This window comes from Podarcis bocagei, assembly GCF_964188305.1.
Source record: "Podarcis bocagei genome assembly, chromosome: 3".
Taxonomy (NCBI): Eukaryota; Metazoa; Chordata; class Lepidosauria; order Squamata; family Lacertidae; genus Podarcis; species Podarcis bocagei.
This window is the reverse complement of record NC_138127.1, coordinates 27,178,626-27,196,132: the sequence shown is the minus strand read 5'-3', so window position 1 is coordinate 27,196,132 and position 17,507 is coordinate 27,178,626. Positions and strand designations below refer to the sequence as shown.

General features: G+C 42.5%; 1 protein-coding gene and 2 long non-coding RNA genes across 6 annotated transcripts in view; 1 reads left to right on the top strand and 2 right to left on the bottom strand.

Annotated features, from left to right (window-relative positions):
• The window catches only part of LOC308583449, a 193,056-nt gene extending 179,949 nt beyond the window's left edge, over window positions 1-13,107 (bottom strand). The window contains exons 1-2 of the long non-coding RNA XR_014006227.1: window positions 13,003-13,107; window positions 11,394-12,666 (exon numbers count right to left, since the gene is read on the bottom strand). This is a non-coding gene — a long non-coding RNA (uncharacterized lncRNA). The remainder of the gene's footprint in view (window positions 1-11,393; window positions 12,667-13,002) is intronic.
• The window catches only part of PRSS35 (serine protease 35), a 167,217-nt gene that overhangs the window by 13,275 nt on the left and 136,435 nt on the right, over window positions 1-17,507 (bottom strand). The window lies entirely within an intron of this gene.
• LOC308583438 lies at window positions 131-5,265 on the top strand. The gene is made up of 3 exons (XR_014006215.1): window positions 131-1,240; window positions 1,479-1,587; window positions 2,819-5,265. It is a non-coding gene; the product is annotated as an uncharacterized lncRNA (long non-coding RNA).

Sequence of the window (17,507 nt, the reverse complement as noted above, 5' to 3'; positions counted from 1 at the left end):
AGCCGCCAGGGTCTTTCCCTGCCGGGTGGGCGGGGAAGGGACGCGCCAAAGGAGGGGGAAGAAAGGCGGCCTGGAGGGAGGAGGCGCGGGAGAAAGAGGCGGGAGGACGGGCCGCGACCGCCAGCCGTGAAGGGGCAGCAGTTGCTGAGGGAGCAACAGGCTGAAAGGGGCACATTCCTCCCATACCAGCTCGAAGCGGGCCAGAAGAGGACAGGCGTGGCCCGCGCTTGCCGCGCCCGGCCCGCTTGGCGGAGGGGACGTTGCTCGAGAGTCACCAGGAACAGGGGGCGCCGTTTCGCGCGGGGCAAGTTCGGTGGTGGTTGCCAACTCCCCCCCCCCACACACACCGCGCGCCTCAAAAAAAAGAAGAAAAGAAAAGTATAAAAGTATACCATCAAAATATCAGTCATATAATTTCCTTAAATTAAAAGTATCTTTCATTATTGTTGCCCGTAAACAACAAATGGCATTTTTATTACTGTAATTATATCTCTCCTTTCCTCCAAGGAGCTGAAGGTGGTCTGCATGGCTCCCACTCCGCCTCTCCATTTTATCCTCACAACAAACCTCTGAGGTAGATTAGGGTGTGGAAGGTTGGTTGCTATATTTCAAAGTTGTTGAGCTAGGGTTTTCCTCCAGCAAAGTTGTTGAGCTTTTTTTTGTTTTGGCCCCACAAAATGAAGTTTTTGAGCTATTTTAAAGGAAAGTCGCCAAAAATGACACTGCCAACATAGGTTGCCATACATCTGGATTGTCCTGAACATTTTATAGGAATTTTCTCCCAGACACTGCTTCCTAATGCAATATTCCGGATATGTCCAGGAAATTCCTCAAGTTCACCCAGTGAGCTTCGTGGCTGAATGGATAGTTGGACTCTGGTTGAACTTGGTGCTGGGATACCATAAAGATTAGCAAATCATCTAGACTGCAGTCTTACCTGAGAATAAGCCTAACAGAACTCAGTGGGACCTGCTAAAAAGAAGTTTTGCATAGAATTGAACTGTTGAAAGCTGAAGGGGAAAAGTGGTTTCCTATCCTTATATGCATGTCCTAACCTTTCTTGATGAAGGGAAATATATTGAAAGCACACCTTTGCTCTTCACAAGGCACTGAAGGCAGACAATAAGTGCGTGGACAACCCTACGTGAAAAATAGAGTGTGTTGCTAGGCCCATTGCCAGCATGGTCAGATTCGGCACACCGAATGCGAATGAGTTTCTTCTTTGCATAGACAGCAAAAGGTACTGGGGAGCAGGGCTGGCCCACATACTAGGCAAGGTGTAGGCAACCGTCTCAGATGACAGAATCCACAGGAGCAGCAGATCCAGCCTCTAAGCAATGATTTGGCCATTGCTGCTTACTGCCACAGTTGCAGTGATGGTTGCGGCACACTCCTTGGAGGCCAGATCTGCCTCCTCCTTAGCAACCTCTTCAGTGTTGCCTCTATAGGTGACACTGCTGGTCTCCTCCCACCCCTAGGAAGGAAAAGGCATGGGCTGCTCTCTGAGGTCTCCTGGGGTCTGCACTCTCCTGGTGTGATTCAGAGCAGACCCCTTTCTCCTCCTTTGATTCGCACTTCAACCATCAGGTAAGGTTGATTTGATTCCTCACTTTGTTCCCTATGTAGCTCTTGATTCCCAGCTTGTTCCTGGTATAGATCTTTACTCAAACTCTAATTCCCTAGCAGGTTGGTGCCATTTTGTGATTTGCCTGAGGTGTCAAAATGTCTTGAGCCAGCCCTGACTGGGGGCCTCCCTCATCTCCCTAAGTGACACCCCTGTCAACAGGGTTTCATTTGGAATGAGGTCCTTGTAAACAGTTTTTAATGTCAGAGCCAAGCTCAGCCTTGTAACATTTACAGGACAGAACTGTGTTTTCCCCTCAGTAATCACAACCCACAAAGGGCCTTGTCACATCTGCTAAATAAGTCCCTAATGACAAGCTGGAATATTGAATTGGATGAAACTATGTTAAGCCATTTTAGAAGTATGGTTGAAGTGGTTTGAACACATATTCACAGCCTTAAAAATAAATGGCTTGCATTGCTAAAAATTATGCCCAAACCACCATCGATATCTTTCTTGCGTTATATCCCAAATTAACAGTATTCATGCAGGTCACAAGCAGCACAAGAAGCATAAATACACTTTTTGAAGATAATGTGAAAATGGAATAATATCGCCATGTACTGGCTATCCAATGGGATGGAAGCCATTAAAATTCATATCCTTTGATTAGCAAGTTCCATCCTCTTGTTTTTACTTTGTGTATTCCAAGACTGATCTCTAGCTTCTGCTAAATATATTCTCAATACCCACACTATGCTTTATCTTAGCTTTGCTTGCATTTCACATTCAGTATCAATACAGTGTTTTACTGCAGGATTTTGTTATTATTAGTATTAGTATTGGTATTATCAGTTTTAGTTTGATATCAGACTCATCTAAGTGAGCCAAGCAGAATCCTCTCCAAGTGATATTCAGGGAAAAAGTATGGCTGAGGTATTGCAGGTAGGCAAAAAATAAATAAAATCATTTGCAATAGTATCTCTTTTGTCACCCATACACCCAAAAAGACACCAAAAATGAGTCACATAGAGATGGCTAAGCTGTAGACCAGGGATGGGGAACTGTGGCTTTCTGGGTGTTCTTGGACTTCAGCACCCATCAGCTGCAGCCAGCACAGCCTATGGTCAGGGCTGAAGGGAACCGTAGTTCAATGACATCTGGAGGGCTATAGGTTCCCCATCCGTGCTATAGACAAATAATGTAGAGGCAGCAGCTTCAGTAAATGTTCTCTGCTTTTCTTTATCCTCACAGCTAGATGTTAGCTGAGTCCAGCACAGTAGAAGAGACAATTAGGCTCTTTTACTTGCTGTCTTACATTTGGTATTCTGTACACTTGAAGTTCAGTAATATGAAGCGACAGAATTTCCTCGATGTCTTTTATATAATGTGATAAAACACAAGAAGTGTCAAACAACAAAACCATCACAATGAAGAGTTTCAAAACTAAACAGGAAGAGAAAGGAAAACATGTTAAAACAAAGTGGTTGTGTTTTGGAAGTATCTGCTATGTTTTGTTATTTCTGTTGTGGGTTACTGACATTTTTTGGTTAACATCTCTTCACTGATGATACAAGAGTTCATAGTGAGTTATTCTTCCAAGTCAAGCTCATATATCTTTCTTGTTTTTGAGTGCCATAAGACTTACATAAGCTTCCATTATAAAACTGGCTGTGTAAATGGGAAGATAGTATAGTGGTCTCACTTTATTGAAGAGCAGGGACATCCCTCTCCATGCAATTTAGTTATAGTATCGCACACCACCCCATTCTCTGAGCAGTGCGAGATTCCAAGGGTTCCAGGAGTTTACCCAGGGTCTAGTTTCTGTGGAATGAGGGACAGCAAAGACTGGTGTTTTTATTATATATGGTTTATTTACACTTGAGCCTATGATAGAAGGGCTTACTGCATTAACACCCTAGAAGGTGTTGGTTCTCCCAGAAATCAAGCATGTCTCCCACTCTCAGGCTTCTGCCGCCTTCTAGCTCAGCTCTCACACACCACTCCAGGTATTATCCTTCTCACTACCTGCCAGGTCAGGGAGGGAGCCCATCCATTTTATCTACGACACAAAGCCATTTCCTTTGTTACCTTAACAACTCATACATAGGGGCCATTAACTCACCAAAAAAACTGGCCTGGCTATTCCAACAATTGAATCATAGAACCATAGAATTGTAAAGTTGGAAGGGACCCCCCCCCCCGAGCGTCGTCTAGTTCAACCCCCTGCAATGCAGGAATCTCAACTGAAGCATCTATGAGAGATGGTCATCCAACCTTTGCTTAAAAGCCTCCAATAAAGGAAAATCCACAAACTGCTTTAGATTTTAACCTTTGCTGGATCCAGGAATTAGAAGGGGCTCCCTGACCTGCGCCCCCCCCTCCAAAGGAAAAAAAACCCCCACAATAGGTATAGATAATTGTATTACATGTAATGTTTTACAATCTTTTTAATAAGTTAATTTATAAAGTTACCTGTTCTGTGGCCGAGTGACTGATGTAATAGGAGGTATCTTGGTCCCCTTTGCTTCTGCCAGTGCCTAGTAATTCCATCTGTCATTTTTATATTAAAAAACAGTCCTGCCTTCATAGAACTTACATCCAAATAAGCATACGTAAGATTGCACTTTTATTCAAGGAGTAGCTAACCTGACATTATGCTAACATATATGTAAAAAAGAATAAAGTGTGTGGTCATTCTAATTCTTGAGTATCATGATTCAGGAACAAGTAATTGTTTCTCTCTTTTGCATTTATAATCCATCTCCCCATATGCTTGGGAGTGGAGGATGTGTTAAAAGGAAGCATGCCAAAAGGTTTTCAGGGAAGCAGATCAGAGGTTGGTATTAAACTAAGTTTTACTTGGAATAGATCCATTGAAATTAATGGACCTATCTTAGTCATGCCCATACATTTCAGTGTGTCTACTCTGAGTAAATCTTAGCAGAATACTATCCCATGAATAAACTAGTTAAGGTCATCCACACCTTGGCCTTAAAAGTGCTTCTTATCACGCTATGAATAGCTATCAAATAGAGGGGCACACTGTTGTGTTCTGGTTTCATTAGGAATACGCAACATACAGTAGTGCTTGCTGTAAATACTTAATTGCCACTGGAATCCTTCCAGCATCCAAACTTAATTCCTTTGAAAGTAATTTTATCTCACTAGAAAGTGAATGAACCCTCATGCTATTTTAACATGCCCCCTGAAATTGATCTGACACTAATAAACAGACATTTGCTTTGTAGTGCATTTACACAAGCTGGTTATCTTTTCAGATCACCTAAAGAAACACAACCAAACAATTCACTCCAAAAAACAAACAAACAAAAAACCTATTAACTTTCTCCTAACATTCTTCTTGTTTATTGCTTGGGACCTACACATGTTAATGTTCATGCTAGAAAAACCCATGCTACGAAAGCCACAGCGTATAATAGCTCTCGGTTTTAAATTAACATGTGGACATTTGGTTTGAATTTTTAGTTACCATACTCCTATTTTGTTTTTAATAATTGTTTGGTTAGTGGCTCCCATGCTAAGACAACTTGCAAACAGAATTTCCGTCCTTTTTCCACAAGCTTTAAATGTTTGGTATATACCCAGTTATATTTCTTTGGGAACAGTGTTGTATTATTGATAAACTTAATGGTTGTTTTTAATTGTGTATGTAAATCACCTAGAGATGTTTTGTATTAGGCAATAAATAAGCACAATTATTATTATCATTATTATTATTATTTAGGGACGAATTCAATGTCACACTCTTCTGAGTGTTTTATCAGCGAGCATTTCTACTTGCCAGATTGAACAATCCCCCACTTTCCCCACCATGCCTTGCTCAGTGGGGGGTGGGGAGGTTCTCCTGACACTCCAGAGCAGATTGGAGGGAGAGGAAGGAGGTGAAGCCCCACTGTGCTACCAGGAGCCCTTGCACTGGCATCTGCTAGTGCACCACATTAGCTGAATCTAGACTAATAATGAGCTATGTATTTAGGATTGCAGTCTTTAAGTATTTTCAAATAACTCTTTAGCCCAAAGGACAAAATATTTTACCTGGTTCTTAAATACATCAGATTCAGAGCCAGGAGACACTCCTTGGGGAGCATCTTCCAAAGCTGAAGTGCTACAAATTAAAATGCTTGTATTCGTCCTCTGTACCCCACTTGCCTCAACAAATTTGGGGGGCTCAGAGGTGATCCTCCAAGGTTTATCTTAATATTTGGCTTGATTGTTGTGAGATATCATTTGAGATCATTGCAACTACATTAAGTTGCAGAAGCTTAATGTAGGATTGCAGCTACATTAAGTTGCAGAAGCTGCCTGTGATAATTTTTTAAAAAAATCAAGGTATTATTAATGCAACAATACTAATCTTCTTCTTCTTTCTTCTTTGGTGATCACTCGTAGCCAAGTAAGATTGTCTTCCATAAACATGGTTTAACAATGAGTCCGTAAGTGACTGTGGAGGCCAATTCTGGATCCACACGTCCATCCACAGTGGGGACATTGGTTTCCGGGCGAGAGTTTATCACAGTGTGGATTTGCCAAGTGTGCCTTCCTCTTAGCACATTTCTCTCTTGTGTCCTGAGTTTGAGTGTCTTCAATGTCCATGACACCTTTGGTAAAGGCTGTTTTCCAATTGGAGCACTTGCAGGCAAGTGTTTCCCAGTTGTTGGTGCTTATATAAAGCTCACACATATTTATTTGCTTTTTACCTCATAATCCTCTTCTTTGTACGTTTTGCTTGCATTTATTTATGTATGTATTACATTTATATTCCACCTTTTGTCGAAGTTGCTCAGTGTGGTGTGTCTGGTTCTCCCTTTCCCCATTTGATCCTCTCTAAAACTCTATGGGGTAGATTAGGCTACAAGACAGTGATTGGCCCCAAGTGACCTAGTGAGCTTCATGGCTGAGTGCGAATTAGAACCCCAAACTCCCAGGTCTTAGTCCAGTGCTCTTATCTCTGGCTGTGCAATAAAAGTTGTATTAAATGCAATGCTTCTCTTCTAAACAATCAGAATAAAGCTTTGTGGCATGGATTTCAATGTTGTTGGCATGTTCCATGAATCTTTAATGATAGCACTGAGGAATTATCTTAATTGTGACAGTAGTGGATGATTTTTTTTTTTGTACTGAGCCTGTCAGAACAGAAGTTTCTTTTCTTTTTATATTAATTTTTAATTGACTTTTTTGTCAGAACGAAGAATGAAACAAACAATGGTAAAATTACAAATTGCAGATATAGTCAAAGGTGTCAGACGAAGTAAATATTAGGAAACTGTATCAAGTACAAAGATAAAAAAGGACCAGTGTTTTATGACATATCGGAGGAGTTAGCTGAGTTCAAAGAATCAATCCAAAACGGAAAGTAATCAGAAGGAGGCAGAAGTGTCTTGTCCCTAAGATTTGCATGAGAAATAATAGAAACCAAACCTCTTCAAGCTTGTACAGTATCTGCATTTTTCTCCCCAGCTTGCCTGCATTCTTGGTTTAACCTATCCTCTAGTGTCAATTACCAAACTCTGATGAAGCAGGTTTTAACTGAAAAAACTTTCCCATGTTAGGCAATCAATAGTTTTCAGAGCAACAGTATCAAGGAACATACTTGTCAGGGGTTCAGGAGCAGAGGCGAGGGCAAGGGAGGAAACAGAGAGCGAGGGGGAGGAGGCCGAAGAAAAGATGAGTGATGACGACGACCCGAGATCTCCGAGTCTTTCCAGTGAATCAGAAGATTCACAGAAAGGAGCGCCAGTGGCCAGAGCTAGGGGGGAGCCTAGGGGGACACCCCAGGAAGAAGGGTCCAGAGGGGGCTCAGAGGGCAGCAGTTGGAAATCGGGGCCAGCGTCACCAACAGAGCGCAGTGGAGAGGAAGGGCGCCAGGTATCGAGCTCTGGCAGCTCGCAGCAGGGAGGGGGGCATGAGTCAGGAGTGGCCACACCTCCATCGGGGAGCGAAGAAACGGTTAAGCGGAAAGTGGAAGGTTGGGCGCGCGCGCCAAGTTCAAATACACAGGAAGGTGGCGCAGTAAGCAGCCCGGAAAGGGAGCCAGGTCCTAAAGCCCGACGCAAGGAGACAGAAGGGTCCGGGGGGTCAGCGTCAGAAGAGTCCAGGAAGGAAGAGACCGCGGGGGGGCAGAGGGACCCAGAGAAGAACGGTCAGGCGGAAAAGGTGGAGTAAGGCTAGGGTATTAAGCTGGTGTACAGGGGGCGGAGACTCAGACGGAGCTTCGCCGGTCTAACCCATAAGACGTAGAGCTGCACGCAGCAGCTTGAGAATGGAAACTGTAACTCAATAAAGACTTTTATAAAGTGAACGCTGGCTAGCGTGATCCTCTGTGAGCTAGGATCTGGAAGCAGCTCTGACAATACTGATGTAAAATCAGGAATTGCAAGTTGTTCCCATGGAAGACTTGTGGCTATTATGCCTCTTTAAAGGATTTTAAAGTCTTCAAAATTTAACATGACCTTTTCCTACCACCCAGATTATTAAACTTGCATATTTAGGGTTGTATTCAGTGGCTGTGTGAGTGAAAAGAAGCTTATATAACTGATCTTCTTCTTTCCCTTGCCTCCATGGCCCTCCTGAACCCCCTGAAGACACACACCAGAGGATGGGGGCTTCCTGAGCATTGGGGTGTGTCATACAAGTCTGTGGTTGGGCAGTGGGAGGGAACAATCACCTGAATTTTGTGCATGTGAGAAATAGAAAGATCCGGCTACCTTCTGTTCATATAACCATTGGATACAACCCACAAACACTTGAAATAAGCATAGTTTTCAGTAATTAATGCAAACCCAGCTTCTCCTGGGTTTACTATTACCGGTATGGGTTTAGTATCTCAAGAATCCAATTTGGTCCTAGGTTTAATAGCATCAGTTTGATTGGATGCATGTTGTGATATTAAAAACAAACTTGGTGCACAATTGAAATTCTGCACATACATCAGAATTAACTGATTAGGACTATAGAATCATAGAATCATAGAATCATAGAGTTGGAAGAGACCACAAGGGCCATCGAGTCCAACCCCCTGCCAAGCAGGAAACACCATCAGAGCACTCCTGACATATGGTTGTCAAGCCTCTGCTTAAAGACCTCCAAAGAAGGAGACTCCACCACACTCCTTGGCAGCAAATTCCACTGTCGAACAGCTCTTACTGTCAGGAAGTTCTTCCTAATGTTTAGGTGGAATCTTCTTTCTTGTAGTTTGGATCCATTGCTCCGTGTCCGCTTCTCTGGAGCAGCAGAAAACAACCTTTCTCCCTCCTCTATGTGACATCCTTTTATATATTTGAACTATTTGACTGTTGTCTTGATTCTAAACACATTTGCCCCAATATAGAATTCCATGTGTGCATTAGTGCAAACAAGTAATACTTGCATGAGGGAAGACTATGTTTACCTCAGTGGAGAATAAAGATAAGTTTGACAAGATAAATGATTGTACCTCCTTTCTGAGAGCCTCTTCAAATATCTGATAACATATAGGAATCCAATACTGGTTTTTAATATCTATATATAGATATAGATATATAGATATATAGATAACATATTTAGTAACCTGATTTAAGTCTTCACTTATAACTCTGCTTCTATATTACAAATGCAACTTAAACTGGAGCTTTTGTTGTTGTTGTTGCAGTAGAAGGGTGTTGGATATTGGCCGTCCTAACAGCATGGTTGAGTGCTTAGCACTGTGTTAAAGAAATGAAATACTGTATTGGATTCTCTTTTCTTTTATGTATTCTTATATGTTTTCATGAGAACCTTTTATGGTACACATCTTTCAAACTGAATTTATTGTGTTCTCATATGGCTGATTGATAATAGCAGGAAAAGTGTAGCTCATTCTTCTTTCCACATGTTTTCCTTTGAGGCAACCCATACATTTCATAGTAGATGTTGAAGTGAAGGAATATAACATATTGGTCATTTAAGCACCTATGCTTTGTCCCTTTTTTGTACTATTTCTAACCCAACTGAAGAAAATAATATTTACTGTTTCTGTTAATTGTGTGTGGCGAGACATCCCACTTTCTATACTTAATATGTGAGGAGTTCATTTTCTATTTAATTCTGCTGATTCGCCGTGTGTGGAAGGGTTCCTGCCTTACATAACTGTACATAAATTCAAAACCTAACTGCTTCTATCATATATATATATATATGTGTGTGTGTGTGTGTGTGTGTGTGTGTGTGTGTGTGTGTGTGTGTGTCCTGTTTGCTAAAATGTTAATCTATAGCCTAGTACCAGTGGTATTTTAGATGTGGGGCAAAACCAGGCAGGCAGGCAGGCTTTTAAAATAAAATAAATGTAACAATATGTTCTTTATTATAAATTATGAGTGTGAAATAAGGTAAAAACTATACTATTGCTGTAGACTTGGTTTTCTTGAGTCAGGCTTTCAGGAAGTTCTCACTCTGGTCAGCTCCAGAAGATCCATTGCCTTCTCCATTCTTGTCATTGTTCTTTCCTTCTTTTGCACATTGTTCTTTACCTCTTTTTACCCTGTGAAGATTTGTAGGGGGCTTCTATACATATGTATCAGTGGTCCCATCAGAGTAGAAGCCCCCTGAAGGCCTTCACCATGCAATGAGGAGAAGTTCAAAGACTGGGGATGTGTGGAGCACAATGAGCTCAATAATGCAGGGAATGAGATTTTTGTGCATATCCAAGCACTGTGCACACATCAGCATTTGCATGTTCATGCAAACACCTGAACATGCCTCATGTAGGACCCTCCCGGATGACTCTAGCTGGGCCTAAGCAATAATTGGATCCGATGTTTCTAGTTAAATCCTAAGAGTGTATATCTGTGAGTGGGGAGACACAAATCAGGTGTTTTTAACACCAGAACAATGCCATTGAATTCAGTGGGATCCCTCCAGTAAAAGTGGCTTTAATACTTAAACCCTAACTTAACAAATGAGAAACAGTTGCCTTGAGTTCACTGTGAGTATCTTTGAACAAAGCAAACTGGGATGGGGCAGTCTCTTAACACTGCAACAGAGGTTTAAGAATCACATTGGTAGACCACCCCATATAACATTAATGTTTCCTGCGGGGTTTGTTATGTAGAATTTCCCTCATAATTCCTTTATGGGTCTAAATTAGGAGACACAGACATAGATTAAATGAATTCCAGGGCCTAAGAGAAGGCTGTTTACACACATTCCTTTCTCTCCCACGTGCAGCGGGCAGAAAGAAAATATCCCAACTCTACATTCTGAACAATTTCATACTGTAGTTTTTCAGCAAAGCTAACAAGGAAGGCCAGACTCAGTGGAATTAGACCAGCATGAAATGGGTGGCTTAACAGGTTGGAGGAAAACATACTTTTATGAGTGAAAACAATTGTTTTAAAGCTACATGTGCAGCAAAATCAAGACAGCTGCCCAACACAAATGTCACATTATAAGTCAGGTTTTATTCTTGTTTTTTTGTAAATTGCTTAGCCCTACCCCCCCCCAAAGATGTTCAAAACCATACACAACGATTAAAAATACAGATCAAATTTAAAAATACAAAACTATAAAAGAGTTCAACAACTGAGATAGTCCAAATGTCTGCATATCCACGCCCCCACTGTCATAGCTGGCTGGTACTATGTTAGCAACTTGGAAATTTTCACAAAACCAGTCCTATGTTAGGTAGAAGAGAAGGCAGAGTCTGATTTATGCTAACAGAGACTTTGTTCGGGAGTCTGTCAGAACAACAATCTACTATTGGGGTGCAGAGGTCAGAGAAAATCTACAACACCCCTGATAGTGGACCGCTCATTGATGGATTTTTACATTTTTCATGTCTGGGCATTAGCACTTGCAGTTATTTTGATACTTTGGAAAGCCAAAAGATGTGCTCATATTAAGATTCCTGTCTGTGTTGAATAAAGACTACCACAGGTAGTCTTGCAAATTTCCTAATACAGTATTGTGGAAACTTCAGTTCTTACCCTGTGAAGAATTTCAGATATGTCTAAGGCTACCCTCACAAGTCTTTGCATTAGAGTCTGGACTGTGGAGCCAAACAACTGGAGAAAGCTCCTCCTCTGTTGTTTTGCCAGGAGAGTTGAGTCATAACAAATAAAGTATGTTCAGAAAATTATCACATCACATTTCACCTCATTAATACAAAACTGGACATATCTTGTGTCTCATAAAACACAAGTAAATTTTCCAGCATTAGTATTCTGGGGCCACAGGAATAAATTTTTGTGTGCAATCCTCTTATCAGTGACCTTTTTGGGGGTCACAGAACTAGCAAGGCCATTTAGAACTCCACCCTTTCCAAGACAGAGAACATCTTGTAGCTGGTTGTAGCATCACAACAGTAGCAGTTATTACTATATTAACTGCTGGCCTTAATTTATTAAGTTATAGTACAAACCTATGCCTGTCCACTCAGAAATTAATCCCATTGAGTTCAATTGGATTTACTCCCAGGTAAGTGTTTTAGGAGTTCAATCTAAAAGTTTAAATTGCAGATTTTGCACTCTAATGTTATCAGTCCTTTGGGAATTCATTTTCAAATTCTCAAATGTATTTTGCTGGCAATCCTAGACACACTTACTGGAGAGTAAGGCCTATTAAATTTAGAGGAACTTACTTCTGAGAAAGCATATTTAGGACTACAATGTCTATCTTTTATGTTGGCATTTATTGTACCCCTAAAGATTGTGGTGCTTAAAATATTTCTCACATCTATTAGAAGATCTTTTTACTGTGGCTTAAATTTTAAAAAGCATTTTATGTTTTAATTTTTTTAAAAAAATCCTGTCTTGTGGAAAATGTTAATTGTTCTTGAGCAAAGGCATTTGTATAGGGAGCTCAGGCAAAGAAAACTGTGTGCTACAAAATAGTGTTGGGCACTGTTGCTGATATTGTTTAAAGTTCTGCTTATACATGGTTTACACTTGAAATCAATGGGCTGTAAGAAGCCAAATTAGGGGCAAGATTACGGTCATTCTGAATAGGGAATGCACTTCTTCACTGACAAAATTAACAATCTGGTACATGTAACACAATGGCTCAAGACAACTAGAGAAGAAGTCGCAGCTTTGTTAGATACAGTTGTCTTGAAAATCAGACTTAGGCTATATACAGTGGTGCCCTGCAAGACGAATTCCTCACAAGATGGAAAACTCGCTAGATGAAAGAGTTTTCCGTTTTGGAGGTGCTTCGCAAAATGAATTTCCTATGGGCTTGCTTCGCAAGACAACAATGCCTTGCGAGTTCCTGCTGGTTTTTTTCCTCCCCCCCCCTTTTCTAAGCCGTTAAGCCGCTTATCAGCTGATCCGCTCAGCAGATAAGCCGCTAAAAGCCGCTAATAGCGCTAATCCGCTAATCCTTCAATGGGCTTGCTTTGCAAGACGAAAAAACCACTAGACGAAGAGAATCACAGAACGGATTCTTTTCGTCTTGCGAGGCACCACTGTACACATTATCAGTTTATCAAGTAGGGCAGGCATGGCCAAACTTGGCCCTCCAGCTGTTTTTGTACTACAACTCCCATCATCCCTAGCTAACAGGACCAGTGGTCAGGGATGGTGGGAACTGTAGTCTCAAAACATCTGGAGGGCAAAGTTTGGCCATGCCTGAAGTAGGGCATACTTTTTCTCAATTTGCATTGAAGCTGCTGGGGAAAACACAGTAAAGGCAGTATTTTCTGAGAAACAACGGGATAGATACAGGACAGCTATGGATTGTGGCCAATGTGTATACAAAACTGTCACATTCATTTCAGCGTCCTCAGAAAAATCACTTTCCTTGATGCCCTGCAATATGTAAATATATTCAAAATATAAAATGGTCGAGCCATTGATTTTGTGATTCAGATAACAGCAAAACATAGGATTACAGCTTGTTTTTGGCAGTGCTCTGTGAACCTTTAACAGCTGCCTGATAGGGAAAAGAATTCAGCTGATGAAACTTTTCCCCTGGCTGCATCTTCATGCTGGGAAAGGCATTTTTGTCTGTCACGCCGGCTCTTAAGGACACAAGACCCCTGCCAGGAAAAAAGAGAGCTGCTCTTTTTACAAGGAAGCTGTTAAATTGTTTGGTACCCATAAAGAAATAAGCAATATCCGTTCATGGTAACTTAAAAAACACACACACATCAGCACATCATCAGGTGCTATGAGCACCTGGTGAGGATTGTATCATTGCTGTTTGCTTGTCTAATCCAGTGTTTCCCAACCGGTGTTCCGCGGCACACTAGTGTGCCGCGAGACGTTGCCTGGTGTGCCGCGGGAAAAATTAAAAAATTCGAAAGATAGCTTCATATCCGGAGAGGCGGCCTTCAGGCAAGTTTTAATTTTAATTTTCCTTCTCCCACTTAATGCCCCACGCTCGCCCGAGCAGCTTGCAGTCCTCGGTAACCACGGCGACCCGAGGGAGGGGAGGGAACAGGGAAGTCGAGGGCGGCGGCGAGCCGCGATGACGTCAGTGGGCCGGGCCGCCTCGCCCTGGCACGGTGTGAGAGCCCCGGCTAGTGGCGCGAGCTTCGGAATAAGTGGGATCCGCGTGCGCGAGACCGAGATCGCGGGTAAGGAGCTCAGCCCTGGGCAGGAGGAAGCGGGGCCGCGCATGCGGGCCACATCCCCACAGAGAGCGAGCCTCCCCCGGCCCACCACTCCGGGCAGGTCCACTCGCATGAGGGGGCGGCGATGGCGACGGCCGGCAGCTTGCCTGCAATGCCATCCCTCGAGCAGGCGAGGAGCCCGGAGGCTACCAGATGCGAGTCCTCTTTCCCACCCTGCTCGGGAGTCGAGCACTTGGTCGCATTCAGGATCTAGAGTGGGGAAGCGGGGCTTGTGTCTGGGCTGGACACATTGGGCTGCCTGTGCCACTCGACCTGCGGGGAGAAATCAGGGTGGGAATCACGACTGTGAGGCAGGGCTGCCAAGTGTGGCAGAAGAGGACACGGCCGTCGCACCTGTCCTTAGGTAGGAGCTTCTTCCGTGTCGACCTGCTGCCCTAAAGTCTTGGCTTTTTTCTTGGCTTTTTGGCGGTTGGCACAGAAGGAAGGCAAGGGGGAGGGGGAAAAATTGAAACTTACACTTTCGTGCGTCCCTCCCGACGTGACGCTGCGCGCTGACGTCACGGGGCTGTAATGGTGGTGTGCCTCGAGATTTTTTTCACATGGTGGTGTGCCTTTGCCCAAAAAAGGTTGGGAAACACTGGTCTAATCAACCTGTTGTGAAATGGATGCACTGGAGACTTACCCCACAATGCTTAATTTACTTCCTTGAGCTGTGCAAAAGAGTACTAAGAGGCAGGCCTTTGGTGATTTCCACATGAGTGGGGGCTGCAGAGACCAGTGTGTTAGCTGTATCCCCATTGCCATTCTGAGCACCCTCAATGAGTTGGGTGGCAAACCTCTGAAGTAGAGAGCCTTCCATGAAGACATGGGTTTTAGAACTCTGATTTTCCAGGGGTTTTTATTTGTTAACTTAAGAATGTATATGCAATAAACACATATTTAGCCACAAAACAGCAAAAGAGGAGTGGGGATATGTTCCCAGTTGCTTCTACCATGTTTCTTGCAGAGAAACTCAGCTAGCTTGTGTTATTGTCCCTTTAAGGTAGCTAGTATGAGACATTACCACAGGATGGGGGGAGATTGTGGGAGATGGTTCCTGTTAGTCTACATCAGGGAGTAAGGAGGCTGCAGAGCATGTGTGGTGCTGAAGCTGATTTTATATAGCATCACCTGCAGGGCACAACCTCTTCCGCCAGCACAGTCAGCAGCTAAGAGAACTCTACAGAAGGGACAAGGCCTGTGGTGTATAGACTGGAAATGTTCCAAATTTGATTGCAGGCCTAAGCTGTAAGTATAAGCTCTAGAGCTCCTCAGCATCACCAGCAGGGGGAGTTACATAGTGTTCAGAGGAAAGAAGAGCATCATGATGTCATGACTAAGGGTTCGCTCAGGACTTCTGTTGTATTTAGTACAGTTGTACCTTGGAAGTCAAACGGAATCTGTTCCAGAAGTCTGTTTGACTTCCAAAACGTTCCGAAACCAAGACATGGCTTCCGATTGGCTGCAGGAAGCTCCTGCAGCCAATCGGAAGCCACAGAAGCCGCGTCAGACATTCGGGTTCCAAAGAACGTTCACAAACCGGAACACTCACTTCCGGGTTTGCGGTGTTCGGGAGCCAAAACGTTTGAGTCGCAAGGCATTCGTCAACCAGGGTATGACTGTATACATAGTAACTGCTGCACTTACATGTTTGAACTGGAAATAATTTCCACAGTGTCTGATAAAAGTACATCATGTTTACATATGTGATGCGTCTCTAGCCTCTTGAGGAAGTAATTTTGTGACTTCATTATTAAAGCTGTTAAAAAGAATTTGGAGCGCAAGAGTGAGACCAGACAGTGTCATTGACATCATTCCCACTCCTCCAAGAGGAAGAACTGGGTAATAGCATGAGCTGTGTAGCCAGAGTCAGTCCAAGTTACACTTGCATCATCATGTGTACATTTCTCACTTAAACTTGAGTAGCTTTTAATACTTGACTCAAAAGTGTGAAGCTTTAATCAGCTCTAATCAATGCACAAATACATGCTGGAACAAACTTTGCATTGAAAGGACTGGCTTTCGATAGGACTGCAGCAAGTGATAGAATCATAGATTTCTAGAGTTGGAAATGACTCTGAGGGTTTTCTAGTCCAATCACCTGCAATGCAGGAATTATGGTCACAGCTGTCCCTGGGTGGGCTCGAACCACCAGCCTTCTGGTTAACAGCCAGACACACTGGTCCATTGTGCCACAGGAGGGTAAAAGGATTAAAGTTCTCCACCTGCCTGTCCTGCAGATGCTATTTGCATTTTTAAATGTGCATGGAAATGCAAATACACATCATGATGATTAGTCCAACAGAACATGCACCCTGGCTCTAATCATTTAGCTTCTACGTGGCCCTCTTCACGTAATCTATTTGTATGTAAATTCAGCATGAAGAACAAGGTTCTTCCAAATTCTAAATAATATGGGGATTCTCCACAAATGCATGTTCAGAAATAATAAACCCCCATCCCGATTCAGAAATACACCTCCCATGGTGATAGGGAGATAGCTTAGCTCACTTATCCCTAACCATGAATTGGTTTTATGTATCAGTAGAACATCTGAAAATGGCTTATATTTCTGTTCATTTAGCTTCCTTTCTGAAAGCAGATCAGCTTTGCTTCCAGTTACTGCATATATACCTTTTCCTTCTATTTTAAGGTAGCCAGATCCTCAAGTTAAATAGCATGGTGCAATTGTTGAGAAGGAAGGACAAGGCATTTCTACCAGCAATTGATGCATTATGGAGATGCTGCCCATGGCAAACATATGCCATGTTTTTACCCCACAGATTACATTCAACAGGCATCTGGGTATTTTGCATACTTTTATTAAGTGCCACATTCTTCAGGGTTTTCCTATGTATTACACCATGTTTCTTAGCTCTGTCCCAAATGAAATGGATCCTATGTGCTCTCTTAAAAGTCAGTGAGAAAACCGATTTAAATGGAAGCAAAAACATAGCCTAGTGCTGAAGGGTTTTGCATTTCTACTTTGTTAGGCAGCCAAGCAGCTCCTTTATAAAATCTAGACATTTTACTAAATTGTTCAAGTCTGCCAAAAAAAAAAAGTATAAGAGCTGGAACTTCTCTAACTTTACAAGTGAAAACTATGTGTGAAATATTTAATGGTGTTGGAATACAATAGTACATCAAAACATTCAGACTATCTAGGGGATCAGGTTTCTAAAAAGCTGAAATATAAAGGCATAATTCTATGTAATTAGACCACTGACTGGTATTAATTGCTGGAACAATATAGGTCTTTATAGTCACAATGTTACACCTCATAACTGGAAGTTCTGTTGATAAAATGGTATCATTAGGAAATAAAACCATTTGGCAGGTGTTTCCTGGAAAACT